Source organism: Bos grunniens, chromosome 29 (genome assembly GCF_055505025.1).
Source record: "Bos grunniens cultivar Pamir isolate PY7600 chromosome 29, Bosgru_T2T1.0, whole genome shotgun sequence".
In the NCBI taxonomy this organism is placed as follows: domain Eukaryota; kingdom Metazoa; phylum Chordata; class Mammalia; order Artiodactyla; family Bovidae; genus Bos; species Bos grunniens.
This window is the reverse complement of record NC_141193.1, coordinates 26,804,027-26,820,373: the sequence shown is the minus strand read 5'-3', so window position 1 is coordinate 26,820,373 and position 16,347 is coordinate 26,804,027.

Sequence of the window (16,347 nt, the reverse complement as noted above, 5' to 3'; positions counted from 1 at the left end):
CCTCCCATATTGAGTCTGGGCTTGTTCCCTGAATCTGTGACTTGCTAATGGGATATTAGCAAATGTGAGGCACACAGAGGCTAGTATACTGAGTTTTATCCTCTGGTGAACTGGGTGGAGAAGCAAAAGCCAGCATCCTGGATGGTGAGACCACACGGAGGGAGAAGTCAAATCATCCCAGCAGAGCCCAGCACTCAGTCATACCAGCTCCCAGCTGACTGCAAATGTGTGAGCTAGTTAATTCCAACAGAAGATCCACTTACCTGAGCCTAGCCCAAATCACTGACTCACACATTTGTGAGCAAATAAAATGATACTTATTTTAAACTATTAAGTTTTGGGGTGGTTTGTTACAGACGTGATACTGAATCAGAGGTGTTACACTGAGGTTCTCTTTAGGTCCCTTTGCATTTGTAGGCTTCGCATATCAAGGCTGTGCTGCTTTTGTTCTATGGGTCCTTGCAGGTTAAGCCTTTTTTTAGCTCTGTAATACCACTTTAGTGTGGTTTGCTAAAGGAGTGGGCTTCTCCGATAGCTCAGTTGGTAAAGAATCCACCTGCAATGCAGAAGACCCCAGTCCATTTCCTGGGCTGGGAAGATCCCCTGGAGAAGGGATTACTCATATATGTAAATTATGCCACATTTAATTGGAAGTCTCCACTCCTACTTCATCAGCACAACAGGTTATTTATTGAGCATCTAGTAGGTATCAGCAGCAACAGGCACTTGTAATGTGACTCTCGCTTAATCTTTACAATAACATTCATTTGTCTCTGGTTTCTTCCTTAAACTGTTATGACCACGTCTCAAAATTAAGTGACTTGCTGGAAGTCAACAATTAGAAAGCATTGTTAGGATTTGTGCCCTCGGCTGAGTGTTGACAGAACTCCAATAGTTGCAGTAAACTCTGTTGATCTAGGAAATACACATTAGCAATGCACAGAGTGGGATGAACAGAAGACCCATCACTGAGTAGACCTGACCCACAGCTCATTAGATATCCTGGCTTCCCTTGTAGCTCAGTTGGTAAAGAATCTGCCTGCAGTGCAGGAGACCTGGGTTCAATTCCTAGGTAGGGAAGATTCCCCAGAGAAGGAAATGGCAACCTACTCCAATATTCTTGCCTGGAGAATCCCATGGACATATAAGACCCATCGTTGAGTAGACCCGACCCATAGCCAACTAGATATGAGAGATGATAGTAACAGTGTCTGTGATTCCAGCTCCTACAGATCTGCCTTTAACCCCATGATTGCTCAGGGACAGCACCGCCAACAAAATGTAACAACAGAGGCATGGACATCTTAATTGGGGAAGATGGGGGAATTTGCTTCTAAGGGGCTTTCTTGGGTCTTTCTCTCTGTTCTCCTCGGCATGTTCAGATGAAGGCCCCTCTGAGCATTGTCAGCATTGCTTGCGGTCTGCCCTTATTGGGGGAAGATTGGTTGGTGATACTTACAGGGCATTTTCCCAGGGTAAATGGTAGTTTCCGATCGAGCTCCTCAGTGGTGGGTGGGGAGCTAAGCCCTGTGAGGCTCAATATGGTTAATAGCTGTCGAATGGTTAAAACCCCAGGCGTTGCCTGGGAAGTATTCCCAGAAGGCCGCCAAAATGCCTTCAGTGCTCCATGTAAGGGAAATTAAGTGCCGAGAAAAGAGTGTTCAATTTAGATCCATCTGGTTTGTGTTGTTTCTTTTCCTTCTTTTTCTCCAGGAAAGAGACCTATTCAAAGATACTTGTGATCACTCTAATCTGCTAGGAAGCTAGGGTATTGCCAGCCCAGCAAAATGAAGAGCAGAGAGAGAAACTGCTCTGATTCCAGATTAGCAAGGAGACCTCTCTGAGTCGTAGGGGTGGGGTTTGAGCAGAGGGCAGTATCAAGCCTGTCTTGCTCACCACTCTAACCTAGTATCTAGCACCAGGTCTGGTCACATAATAGGAACTCCTAGGGGTTGATGTGGACTTCTGTAAGGGCATTTTTCAGTGTCACAGTGATTAGAGGCTGCTTCTGGAATTTAGTGGGCAGGGCACAAGAATGTTAGATATCCTACAGTGTCCAGGAAAGTCCCTCACAGTGAAGAATTATCCCATACCCAACACAGCTGTCATAGGTGCTACTGGACACAGGGAGCTGAAGAACTTGTTCATAGTTATCTGACTCTGGAATGTAGCTCTGCTTTAAATATGAACGCAGGACTTCCCTCTCCCAATGCAGGGGACGCGGGTTTGATCCCTGGTCTGGGAAGATTCTACATGCTGCCAGGCAACTAAGTCCATGTGCCACGATTACTGAGCCCACGCCCTAAAGCTCACCAGTTACCAAAGCCCAAGCACCCTAGCGCCTAGGCACCGCCAGAAGCCACTTCAGTCAGAAGCCCGTGCACCATGAGGGAGCAGCCCCGGCTCGCCACAACCAGAGGAAAGCTCGAGCGCGGCAACAGAGACCCAGTGCAGCCGAAAACCAACAAAAATAACCGCTGGGATTTAAAAATGAATCCATCTTTGAAAAATTAGGAACACAATTCATTTTTTCACAACCTGTACACACTTAATTTTTAAAAAACAGAATTACCATGTAAATCAAGGATAAAGTACACTTACAGTATGTAAATCATAACTATTTTTCTTTCTAATTGAAATATAGTTTCAATTAGAAAGAAAAATTAGAGAAACACAAAAGACTACATACTGTATGATTCTATGTGAAACTCTAAAAAATAAAAGAGAAGACAACTAAATTCATTCATTTTACATACTATAAAATCCACTCATTTTTAAAGAGTTAGCAATTCAGGCAAGTTTTTAATCAATTCAGTGATTTGGTAAAGTTGATAAGTTGGGCTACCATCACCAAAAGGCGATTTCAGAACATTTCCATCCTCCTAAAATGTTCTCTTTGGTCTCTTTACAGTTAATTTTCATGCCCACCTTCAGCCCCAGGAAGTCACTGATCTGATTACTGTCTCTATAGAGTTGTCTTCTTTTTTTTCCCCAAGTCGTCTTTTCTAAAATTTCACATAAATAGAATCATACAGTATATATGGTCTTTTGCGTTTCTCTTCTTTTACTGAGCATATTTTTTTTGAGGTTCATCCATACTGTGCCATGGATCATTATATATAAATAAGGATATAATAGTGATTTTTTAAGAATTATGTACACAGGTGAGTTTCACTTCAGGATTGTAAGGAGGGTATTATAAAGAAAGAGTTTCAGGACTGGTGATTTTAAGGACTTTGATACCTGTGAACTTTTAAATCCTGTCCTCAGAAAGGCTTAATTAGAAGGGTAACTGGTAATCCAGATTTGAAGCAAACAACAAATCTAAGCAATTGTCTTGCACCAGTTGCTTTGATCATCAGACTGTGGCCTAGATTCAGATTCAGGCCAGAGTCAGAGAGACAAAGAGGGATAAGCAAACCCATGAGAACCATCATGCAACTCACAGAAAGAGCTTCAGATTCTATAACTCAACCTGGGTTTCAGCGTGAATAACAGCTCAGACAGGCTGGTGCAAGAAGTCCAACCCTGAGAGACCCCTGTGGGGGTCTGTCTATATTCCACACATCAGAAAGGGAGGGCTGGAAGAGGAGTGGGGTTGGGGGGATGGACCAGCCCCACAGCCAGACCAGGTCTGGGGGCTCCAGGGGGGCCTGGTAATTAGATGCCTCTTCAGTCAGACATTCTGCAGTCATTTAGAGAAGAGTCTGAGCAGGAGACCCAGGTTTGATCCCTGGGTCGGGACGATCTCCAGGAGAAGGAAATGACCATCCACTCCAGTATTCTTGCCTGAAAAAGAAGCCCAGTGGGCTATACTCCATGAGGTCGCAAAGAGTCGGACATGACTTAGCAACAAAACCACTAACACTGAGCCATGTGGGGGATGGCTGAGATGGAGAACGCGGAGAGCAGAGCTGTGTCCCCTTCCTTCCTCAAGCAGCCCCAGCTCAGGCTTGCGTCTCCTCCAGTTAACCTGACCCACCTTTCCAGCCCAGAAGGCAACACTTATCTGCTGTTACTCTGGAAATGGTGTTAAGGTCTCCCCACCTGCACCCACTCTTGGTGATTTATCAGAGTATGCCTGTGTTCCTTTACCTCCATGGAGTCCTGGAAGAATATACAGAATGTTCTCCATTCCCTTAGGTTTACTGCTGCTTTCTGGGCACTCCTTGTTGCAGGGACTGGAGACAGTAGATTTGCCTTTTGACCTGGCTCTGTGCCCAGTCAGGCTCTTCTCTCTCCCAGCAGCCTCGACAGTTAAAGCAGAGATGAGCATTCATTAGAACAGTAAATCTGACTCTGAGGAGATCAGGCCATGCAACAAGGTAGGTCAAGGGTAGCCCTGGAACCCTCTCTCGACCACCCCTTAAATCTGTGGTAGACAAGGAGTCCCACGGCTGGGCTCAGCCCTTCCCGGGGGGGCCCTCACTGGAAGTGAGGTGTGTGGAGGGGCTGAAATCCAGTGCTCCAGGCTGTTTTGACATCCCAGATGACATCATGATGTAACTTCAGTTGTGGGGTTTTGGAATTTTTAGAAAACACAGACCTTGGCACTTCGTTCACATAACCTGTAGCTATCTTCAAAGGAGGCATCATTCCGAAGAGACCTCTGGTACCCAGAGCAGTCCATGGAGAGCCTGTGACTGTGGCTGCACAGAGATGCAGGCGAGGATGGGGCAGGATGGCAGACTCATCTCACCTGACAGACCGCCCACTGGGTGCAGACCCAGATACCTGTATGGAGCTGGCAGTTCCTGCCCAGGCTTGGGCACCGACCTTCCATATAGCCACAGCAAGCTCCAAAGCTGGACTGGAGTTAAAAGCAGACATGCAAGTCCTTTTGTGGGTTTAAGTCCTTTGTTGGGTTTAAGCTTTGGCCCCTGGGTGAGCAGCAAGAGGTGGGCGGAGAGGCAAGTGCCCTGCAGCCTGGGCTCTGATGCCAGGACAGCCCACGGCAAGGGCTGGCAGCACAATTCCTGTCTCCTGAGTCATTTTCCATGAGTCATTTTCCATGTGTTTATGATGGAGGAATCACTGGCTGTGGAACAGTCACTGTCTTGCAAACAAAGCATTATGTTTGGAGGTGAGAGGCAAAACAAATAGCACATTCCCAGAGTCATTTTCCATGTGTTTATGATGGAGGAATCACTGGCTGTGGAACAGTCACTGTCTTGCAAACAAAGCATTATGTTTGGAGGTGAGAGGCAAAACAAATAGCAGGCACTTTAAAATCTGGCTCTTGTAATGCATCTGTAGCAAACTTCCCAGGTATGGGGCAATTGGAGTTCCTGGAGCCCAGCAGGAAGCTGCTGGATTAAAGACATTTGCACAGGAAAGAGAACAGTCATCCTGGTTTAGATGAGCAGCACACATCTAGCTCTGGGAAGCCTGGAGCGTGTGCCTTGCAAGCAAACAGCAGTGCCTGTTTGAGCACCGAGAAAGCTGAATACAGGGCTTTTAAAAATGAAATGATCATACCCATTGCTTTCAAGAACTAGAGCAAGAAACAATAAGGTTATTTTTAACTCAGTTATTTGCTCACTGCTGATGAAGCACACGCTTCCCTGCACCCAGGTGGATGTAGACAGAAAGCAGTAGAGAGAAAGCTGGGCAGGATGGAGGGAGATTAGGACCATAGGCCTGGGACCACCGGTCAAGCTGTCTGCATTTGCATCTGACCCCTCAACTTTCTATCTTTGCAATCCTCTGATACTGTTTCTCATCTGAAGCCTCAAAGGGCTTTCGTGAGGATTAAATGAGATCCACAGAAAATGCTTGTGTGTGTTAGTCACTCAGTCATGTCTGACCCTTTGCAACCCCACAGATTGTAGCCTGCCAGTGTCCTCTGTCCATCAGAGTCTCCAGGCAAGAATACTGGAGTGGGTTGCCATGCCTCCACGAGGGGATCTTCCCAACCCAGGGATTGAACCTGGGTCTCCAGCATTGCAGGCAGATTCTTTACCATATGAGCGACCAGAAAATGCTTCAGTTCATTTCAGTCGCTCAGTCGTGTCTGACTCTTTGGGACCCCATGAACCACAGCAGGCCAGGCCTTCCTGTCCATCACCAACTCCCGGAGTCCACCCAAACCTATGGCCATTGAGTCGGTGATGCCATCCAACCATCACATCCTCTGTCGTCCCCTTCTCCTCCTGCCTTCAATCTTTCCCAGCATCAGGGTCTTTTCAAATGAGTCAGCTCCATCAAGTGGCCAAAGTATTGGAGTTTCAGCTTCAGCATCATTCCTTCCAATGAACACCCAGGACTGATCTCCTTTAGGATGGACTGGTTGGATCTCCTTGCAGTCCAAGGGACTCTCAAGAGTCTTCTCCAACACCACAGTTCAAAAGCATCAGTTCTTTGACACTTAGCTTTCTTCACAGTCCAACTCTCACATCCATACATGACCACTGGAAAAACCATAGCCTTGACTATACAGACCTTTGTTGGCAAAGTAACGTCTCTGCTTTTTAATATGATGTCTAGATTGGTCATAACTTTCCTTCCAAGGAGTAAGCGTCTTTTAATTTCATGGCTGCGGTCACCATCTGCAGTGATTTTGGAGCCCAAAAAAATAAAGTCTGACACTGTTTCCACTGTTTCCCCATCTATTTCCCATGAAGTGATGGGACCGGATGCCATGATCTTCGTTTTCTGAATGTTGAGCTTTAAGCCAACTTTTTCACTCTCCTCTTTCACTTTCATCAAGAGGCTTTTGAGTTCCTCTTCACTTTCTGCCATAAGGGTGGTGTCATCTGCATATCTGAGGTTACTGATATTTCTCCCAGCAATCTTGATTCCGGCTTGTGCTTCTTCCAGCCCAGCGTTTTTCATGATGTACTCTGCATATAAGTTAAATAAGCAGGGTGACAATATACAACCTTGACGTACTCCTTTTCCTATTTGGAACCAGTCTGTTGTTCCATGTCCAGTTCTAACTGTCGCTTCCTGACCTGCATACAGATTTCTCAAGAGGCAGATCAAGTGGTCTGGTATTCCCATCTCTTTCAGAATTTTCCACAGTTTATTGTGATCCACACAGTCAAAGGCTTTGGCATAGTCAATAAAGCAGAAATAGATGTTTTTCTGGAACTCTCTTGCTTTTTCCATGTTCCAGCGGATGTTGGCAATTTGATCTCTGGTTCCTCTGCCTTTTCTAAAACCAGCTTGAACATCAGGAAGTTCACAGTTCACGTATTGCTGAAGCCTGGCTTGGAGAATTTTGTGCATTACTTTACTAGCATGTGAGATGAGTGCAATTGTGCAGTAGTTTGAGCATTCTTTGGCATAGTCAATAAAGCATTCCAATCCCCTGTATTTGGGGTTGGAATGAAAACTGACCTTTTCCAGTCCTGTGGCCATTGCTGAGTTTTCCAAATTTGCTGGCATATTGAGTGCAGCACTTTCATAGCATCATCTTTCAGGATTTGAAAGAGTTCAACTGGAATTCCATCACCTCCACTAGCTTTGTTCGTAGTGATGCTTCCTAAGGCCCACTTGACTTCACATTCCAGGATGTCTGGCTCTAGGTGAGTGATCACATCATCGTGATTATCTGGGTCGTGAAGCTCTTTTTTGTACAGTTTTTCTGTGTATTCTTGCCACCTCTTCTTAATATCTTCTGCTTCTGTTAGGTCCATACCATTTCTGTCCTTTATCGAGCCCATCTTTGCATGAAATGTTCCCTTGGTATCTCTAATTTTCTTGAAGAGATCTCTAGTCTTTCCCATTCTGTTGTTTTCCTCTATTTCTTTGCATTGAACTCTGAGGAAGGCTTTCTTATCTCTTCTTGCTATTCTTTGGAACTCTGCATTCAGATGTTTATATCTTTCCTTTTCTCCTTTGCTTTTCTCTTCTCTTCTTTTCACAGCTATTTGTAAGCCCTCCCCAGACAGCCATTTTGCTATTTTTGCATTTCTTTTCCATGGGGATGGTCTTGATCCCTGTCCCCTGTACAATGTCATGAACCTCATTCCATTGTTCATCAGGCACTCTATCTATCAGATCTAGGCCCTTAAATCTATTTCTCACTTCCACTGTATAATCATAAGGGATTTGATTTAGGTCATACCTGAATGGTCTAGTCACCATGAAGCATTGGTGACTGTCAATCACGTGACCACTAATTTGTATACTTGGCAGCTAGCTTGTGAATTATCTAATGCTTACAGAGGTGGCATCCTGTCATGTACGCAGGTGAAGTTACCCACCCTTTCTCCCTTCTTGATGCATTCACATGGCCAGGGTCATTCTTTTCCAGTAGGGCCTGGCTCCATTCTAAGATGTGCTTCTCATCCAGAAAATGTTAAATTGGGCAAGATCCAAATGAATCATCATGTCCAGACCATTTAGTTTTTTAAATGTACAATTCAGTGGTTTTTAGTATATTTTCAGAGTTGATCAACTATTACCATAATCTAATTTTGAAACATTTTCATCACACCACCCCACAAAAATGGTACCTGGGAGCAGTCATTTTCTAGTTCCTCTCCTCACCAGCCCCCAGCCCTGGGCAACCACCCATCTACTTCTGTCCCTATAGATTTGCCTATTCTGAACACTTGATAAAAATAGAATCATATAATATGTAGTTTTTTGTCACTGACTTCTTCACTTAGCCTAATGCTTTCAAGAGTCATCGTCACTTTACACCCATCGGTTCGGTTCAGTTCAGTCACTCAGTCGTGTCTGACTCTTTGCGACCCCATGAATCGCAATAAAAAAGACAATAACAAGTGTTGGTGATGATGTGGAGAAATTGGGACATTCATACATTGCAAGTGTTAAGTAAAATGTCTCAGCCACTTTTGGAAAAGTTTGGAAGTTCCTCAAAGGATGAACGTAGAGTTACTATAAGCCCTAGCAGTTCCAATCCTGGTACCTAAGAGAAATGAAGACATACGTCCACACAGAATCTTGTACACGAATATTCACAGCAGCAATATTCATAATAGCCAAAAAGTAGAAACAACCAAATGTCCGTTGACAGACGACTACTCTTTTATTTTCTTGATGGTGTCCTTTGAAGCACAAAATTTTCAATTCAGATATAGTCCCAATTTCTCTTTTATCACTTACACACTTTTTGTCATATCTAAGAAATCATTGCCTAATCCAAGATCATGAAAATTTACTCCATTGTTTTCTTCTAGGAATTTTATAGTTTTAGCTTCAACTATTTAATTTAAACCAACAGGGAAACTAAGACCAAGTGAAGGTATGATTTGCTCCAAATTACATTGCTGCTGCTGCTGCTGCTGCTGCTAAGTCGCTTCAGTCGTGTCCGACTCTGTGCGACCCCATAGACGGCAGCCCACCAGGCTCCCCCGTCCCTGGGACTCTCCAGGCAAGAACACTGGAGTGGGTTGCCATTTCCTTCTCCAATGCATGAAAGTGAAAAGTGAAAGTGAAGTCACTCAGTCGTGTCCGACTCTGAGCGACCCCATAGACTGCAGCCTACCAGGGTCCTCTGTCCACGGGATTTTCCAGGCAAGAGTACTGGAGTGGGGTGCCATTGCCTTCTCCAAATTACATTGCTAATAAGTGTCAGATAAGTAATTTTAAAAAATAGTTTAATTTTGTACAATCTTAAATCAATATAACTTTAAGACCAAAGAGGGTCTCAAGTCATGTGAAAAAGAAAAAAAAAATCAGAGTCTAAAACCCAATTTATATTCACCCTTAAATAGAATCAACCTTTTATTTGAGGCCAATAATGATAAGAACATAACCCATTTCTTGAGCAATCAGTCTGGGTCACGCACTGTGCAACATGTATTCTCTAATTCTCAAAGCCACATAGTATGTAAATGCTATTATTATCCTTATTTTAAAGATGGGGAAATGCATGCTCAGAAAGCTTTTTAAGTAAGCTTTCTTAAAATTCCCACAGTTAATAAGAGGCAGAGCTGGGTTTTAAACTCATGGCTCCTGCTCTTCTTGTAGGGTGTCCTATTAGAAAAACTAATGATGGTTGCTGAAACCCTAATAAGTGGCTTCTAACAAGACAGGAATCTCCTGATGACTTGAACTGGACCCCAACTGTCATGCCCATTCTTTGTCACATCTGTGGTAATTTCTCTTGGTGGGGTTGTGTTGATTTGTGGAGGTGAGAACCCAGACACAACAAGCATTTGGGTTGCCATGAAGTCTTGATCCTTTTCCTTTAAATCCAATTTTCCACTTGGTTTGGCCAGGGCAGGAGGATGTCAAATTCTGTGGCAGAGGTCAGTCCTATAAGGTGTTTATCTCTATTTACATAATTCATTAGAACATTTCATGAGGGGAAAATCCATCTTCCCTGACATGAGTCTTAGGATGGAGAGAAGCAATCCTAGGCTTAGCCATGCACAGAGGTCTAGGTTTGCAGTTTCAATCAGGCATATTATTTACATGTGGAAATTCCCAGTGGGAAGCTGAAGAACACAACTTAGGAGTGGTCCCCAAGTGAGAAATTGAACAGTACACTGAGCTCCTTTTATTTCCATTTAATTTACCATCGGTATCATTACCATTATTTTCTTAATCATTTCACTAGCAATGCTGTAACTTGGGACCAAGGTAATTGCAGTCAAATGGGGAAGATGCTTATCTGCAGTATTTAGTTAGCAAAGGCTTTCATTCACCTTTTTAGGGATGGGTATTAGTTCTTTCCTTTATTCATGGAGCATAGAGCTGCCTGGAAATGCCGAAGATATTAAGAGCTCCCTGCAGCTTAATGAACTCTATATTTGGTAGAAGAGAGATTTCTGTAATTTTTAGCTCACTGCTGCCTGAAAATGTATCACAATACACAGGAAGTGGCTTCCTAAGACTCTAAGAAGCCTGTGTGAAACAGGCCAGGGCTGCCACATGGTCAGAGCAACGTGGAGTCAATGATCATAACGTTGCCTTCAGTGACCTGACTCTACTATTTGACCGCTGTGTGACTTTGGGCAAGTGACTTGTGCTCTCTGAGTCTCTATTTTCTTGGTACTACTACTTATCTCACAGATTGTTGGGCAGTAAATGAAGTAAGATGGGTAAAGACTCAGAGCATTCCTTGGCCCATAACAGGTGTCCATTAAATGCTCTTTCTTTCCTGAGAAAGTGCTGGTGTGGAGGACTTTTCTGCTGAGTCTCAGGATTCTTTGAGAGCCAAAGGAAAGAAAAGTTTTGAGGACTGACTAGATAGGAGGTACCTTTTGGTTGGCAAGAATGAAGACCTTGGCAAGGCGACAGATGTGTTGGTGAGGGGACTTGGTCTCCATACTCACCATTAGACTCCAGGGATCATCTTGGCTGGGGAGCTGGAAACTCCATGGGACCCAGCCCCACCCACCTCTGCACGTCACCCTTGACCTCTCCCCCACTTGCTCCACGCATTCCCCTCACTGTCCACCCCTGCCCCCCATTTCCTCTGATGTGTTAGACATCCCTTCTCAGGGTCTTTGCATGCATAGGCTCTCCCTCAGCCTGGTCTATTCTCTTCCTTCACTCCCTCCACTTGGCTGGAGCCTCCTCATCCCCTTGGTCTTGTCTTCTTTGTCATTTTCTTTGTCATGTCCTCATTGAACAAGCCCCTGATGGGCTCTCAGAGATCACCCTGTGCTTCTCAACAGGGCACAGATTGGGTTTGTAGCTAAATGGCTTCTGTTTGTCTGGGATTTTTCATTTGAAACCCCTTCACCACCACCTAGCACTCCATTACGAGGCATATACCCTGAGCAAATCATAACAGAAAAGGACACATATACCCCAACGTTCACTGAAGCAATATTTACAGTATCCAAGACATGGAAGTAACCTAGATGTCCAATGACAGATGAATAGATAAAGTTATGGTACATATACACAATGGAATATTACTCAGCCATAAAAGGAACAAATCTGAGTCAGTTCTAAAAAGGCAGGTGGACCTACAGCCTGTTCTACAGAGTGAAATAAGTCAGAAGAGAAAAACCAATATCATATAGTAACACATATATATGGAATTTAGAAAAATGGTACTGATGAACCTATTTGCAGGGCAGGAATAGAAACTCAGACGGAGAGAACAGACTTATGGACACAGCAGGGGAAGGTGGGGTGAACTGAGAGAGTAGCATTGAAACATATACATTCCCACATGTAAAACAGATAGCTAGTGGTTATATAGCTATATAGCACATATAGCTACATAACACAGAGACCTCCGCCTGGGGCTCTGTGACAGCCTAAAGGAGTGGGATGGCAGGGGGTAGGAGGGAGGTTCAGGAGGGAGGGAACATATGTATACCTATGGTTGATTCATGTTACTGTGTGGCAGAAACCAACACAATACTGTAAGGCAATTATTCTCCAATTAAAAATAGACAAATTTAAAGTAAAAAAATACCTTCACCACTAGCCAGTTTGTTCCTTGAAGGGTGGGTCTGGGAGGATTTTCCTTACAACATCTCCCTTAGAGGTGTTCAGTCATACTCCTTGAATGGATGAGTTCAATATTGGGGAAAATGACAAGGGGCCTTTGATGCTGTTGAACCCTCACAGTCTTGGGCTAAGACTTTTAAGCAAAGGCAGAATGAAATGATTGATGTTAATGGACACAGTGCACTTTCTATCCAGCCAGGACTCTTCTAAGTACTTCTGTGCGTTATCTTTGTCGATCTTCATAACCATCCCATTGTTACTAGTGCCCCCACTGTGAAGATGAGGAAGCTGAGCACAGACGTCTTTCTCAGGTAATAAGTGGCTGAGCCATGACTTAGACCTGGACACTCTGGCTGCCCAACGCACGCGCTTCACCCCTACATTCTACTGCTCAACAGGCATTCCTTCTCCCCTAGAATATGTTCTCCTTCTCCAATTCTCCCCTTCCCACCACACCCACACATTTTAGGCCTCAGGTTTGAGGTGAAATAGCCCTTCCTCAGGGAGACATTCTCACCTCCTGAATTTCCCATCCACAAATCCTAACTGGTTATTTCCTTGCTGATGTCAGGGCATGTCTTGTTTATCTTTGGACTCTCTGTAGCGCCTAGAACAAGGCTCAGCACACAGTAGGTGCTCAAAAACTTGCTGTCAATGTGCAATGCTCCAGTGTTCCCAGAAACCAGCTGTTAATAATACTGTACCCACTTTTGGTGATATGTCAATACATGTTAAATATGTGTAGGTTTGACCCAGCAAGCCCACATCTAGGAATTTATCCTAAGGGGATAATCAAGCAAGTTCAAAAGGATGTGGATGCAGGAATTGTTGACACTGGGAAAAAACCAGGAACAATCTAAGATGGTGATCAATGGGGGACTAGTTGAATAAATTATGTTCTCGCCATATAATGAAAGCATATGCAGCTATTGAAAAGGATAATATAATACAGGTGATAACACAGAACTTTACCCATGTTATACTGGTGTTTTAAAAAAAGCAGACTAACAACTCATGCTGAAAGATTACTGCCAGGCGCCATGCTAAGCCCTTTTATATACATTAGCTCATTCAATCCTCACATTGGTCCTGTGAAGTAGGTTTGTTCTATTATGATCCCTAATTTATAAACCAGTGAACTGAAAAGTAACTGGTGAAGCCAGATTTCAGTCCATAGTCATCTTCAGAGCCTGTAATCTATATTATACTGTCTCTGTGATCCTGTTAAATAATATTGCATAAACAGTATGACAAAGACTGCAAGATACCCCTTCATATCCCACTTGCTGGGCACATGGCTGTCAGAATAAGGACTACATTTCCCAAAGTCCCTTGCAGCTGGGTATAACCATGTAACTTAGTTCTGGCCAATGGGATATAAACAGAAATATTATGTATTCCTTTGGCATTTTTCCCTCTCTCTCTCTCTCAATCTCTCTTTTGTTGCTTCCTCTTCCTGCTTTCTAGAATGCAGATGCTGTCCTTTGGACCATGAGGTGGAGGCCATAAACAGTATAATAAGAAGATGGCACAAGCCTGTACAACCAACATCAGGGAGAACCTTGCCATCCTGAACCACCCACCGAGAGCTGCGTGTGAGAGAGGAATGAGCTGCTATCCTATTTCCATCATCAATATTCTGGTTATCCATCATTTGTAGCCAAGCATAACCTAACGTGTGCACACGCCTAAAAACACGCCTGCAAGGATGTCCATCATCATGTTGACAGTGACTGCCATAGGAGTGCAGGGTTTGTAGTGATTTTTATGTTATCTTTATCGTTCTCTGGGTACATGGGCCACTTCTTACAAAAGCACTACATCAAAGAAAAATATAGCATAATAACCTCTACCTTCTGCCCTACAGTTTTGGTTCAGTGGCCAAATTCTCACCTGCCCTCAGCCCATCCGTAGCATTGTGACTCTGGCTGACAGCTCACTGTGACTCTGGGTGACAGCTCACCGTGACTCTGGCTGACAGCTCACCATGACTCCGGGTGACAGCTCACCATCACGCTGGGTGACAGCTCTCTGGGGCACACTTCTGTCTTGCCTCCATTGAGGTTCAAGTTCACATCTGCAAAAATACATTTGCAGTACACCATCATTTTAGGAGGGAGAAGAAATATTAGTTCCATGCCCTCCTCCCCAAGGAGGGGAAGAAAACCAGAAAATCAAGCTAGTGTCTCCAAAGAGAAGACAGATGGAAATATGCTTGGAGTTCATTCATTTATTCAATAAATATTGAACAAGGGCCTATATCTGTCCCAAGCTCTGCTCTAGGTGTGGGGATACAGCAGTAAGCAGGAAGGAGTTTTTGTTTTCATGAGTGCACAGCCTACAGAAAGGGACAAATGTCACTCAGCGCACACTGAGAGGCCTCCATGTTACCCTGCCATGTCGAGCTGGTCTGTGTTTGAACCCATCTGTTGGTGACAGTTCTGCTTTCCAGAAGATCTCAATGTCTCATTGCCTCCTTCAATCACTGGAAAAACCTTTTCTGTGTGCCTAGAAGCTCCAGGTTGTAAACTGGGAATTTAAAAGGCAAGCAGGATAATCTGTTCTCAAGATGCAGCCAGTCTGATGGGAGTGGCAGCACTAAAAATGGCAGCAGCTGGGACTTTCCTGGTGGTCCAGTGGTTAAGAATCCACCTTGCAATTCAGGGGACAAGGGTTTGATACCTGATCGGGGAACTAAGATCCCACATCCTGTGGAGCAACTAAGCCTGAGCACCACAACTACCGAGCCCCCGAGTCACAACTAGAGTCTGTGCGCTGCAATGTTTAACATCCCACATTATGCAGTGAAGAAAATTAATTTAAAAATTAAAACATGAGTGGCTGCCACCAAGTCAGACAGGAGTCAGATCCCCCACAGGCCTCTGTCTGAAGATCAAAAGGAGCCCTCCACTCGTCTGGAGAAGGGGTGCCAAAAAGGCTTTGGGGCCACAGGGGCTGAGCTAAGTTCTGAGAGTGAATGAAAGCCACTGGGCTATGTCTCAGGGCCAGTGAAAATGATTCCACCTGAAGCACAGGCATCAGCAGTTGCAAAATTCCTGGGGACCCTTTATCAGTCAGGTATGCCAAAGCCTTTGACTGTGTGGATCACAATAAACTGGAAAATTCTAAAAGAGATGGGAATACCAGACCACCTGACCTGACTCTTGAGAAATTTGTATGCAGGTCAGGAAGCAACAGTTAAAACTGGACATGGAACAACAGACTGGTTCCAAATAGGAAAAGGAGTACGTCAAGGCTGTATATTGTCACCCTGCTTATTTAACTTATATGCAGAGTACATCATGAGAAACGCTGGGCTGGAAGAAACACAAGCTGGAATCAAGATTGCCGGGAGAAATATCAATAACCTCAGATATGCAGATGATACCACCCTTATGGCAGAAAGTGAAGAGGAACTCAAAAGCCTCTTGATGAAAGTGAAAGAGGAGAGTGAAAAAGTTGGCTTAAAGCTCAACATTCAGAAAACAAAGATCATGGCATCTGGTCCCATCACCTCATGGGAAATAGATGGGGAAACAGTGGAAACAGTGTCAGACTTTATTTTTTTGGGCTTCAAAATCACTGCAGATGGTGACTACAGCCATGAAATTAAAAGACGCTTACTCCTTAAAAGGAAAGTTATGACCAACCTGGATAGCATATTCAAAAGCAGAGACATTACTTTGCCAACAAAGGTCCGTCTAGTCAAGGCTATGGTTTTTCCAGTGGTCATGTATGGCTGTGAGAGTTGGACTGTGAAGAAAGCTGAGTGCCGAAGAATTAATGCTTTTGAACTGTGGTGTTGGAGAAGACTCTTGAGAGTCCCTTGGACTGCAAGGAGATCCAACCAGTCCATTCTGAAGGAGATCAGCCCTGGGATTTCTTTGGAAGGAATGATGCTACAGCTGAAACTCCAGTACTTTGGCCACCTCATGCGAAGAGTTGACTCATTGGAAA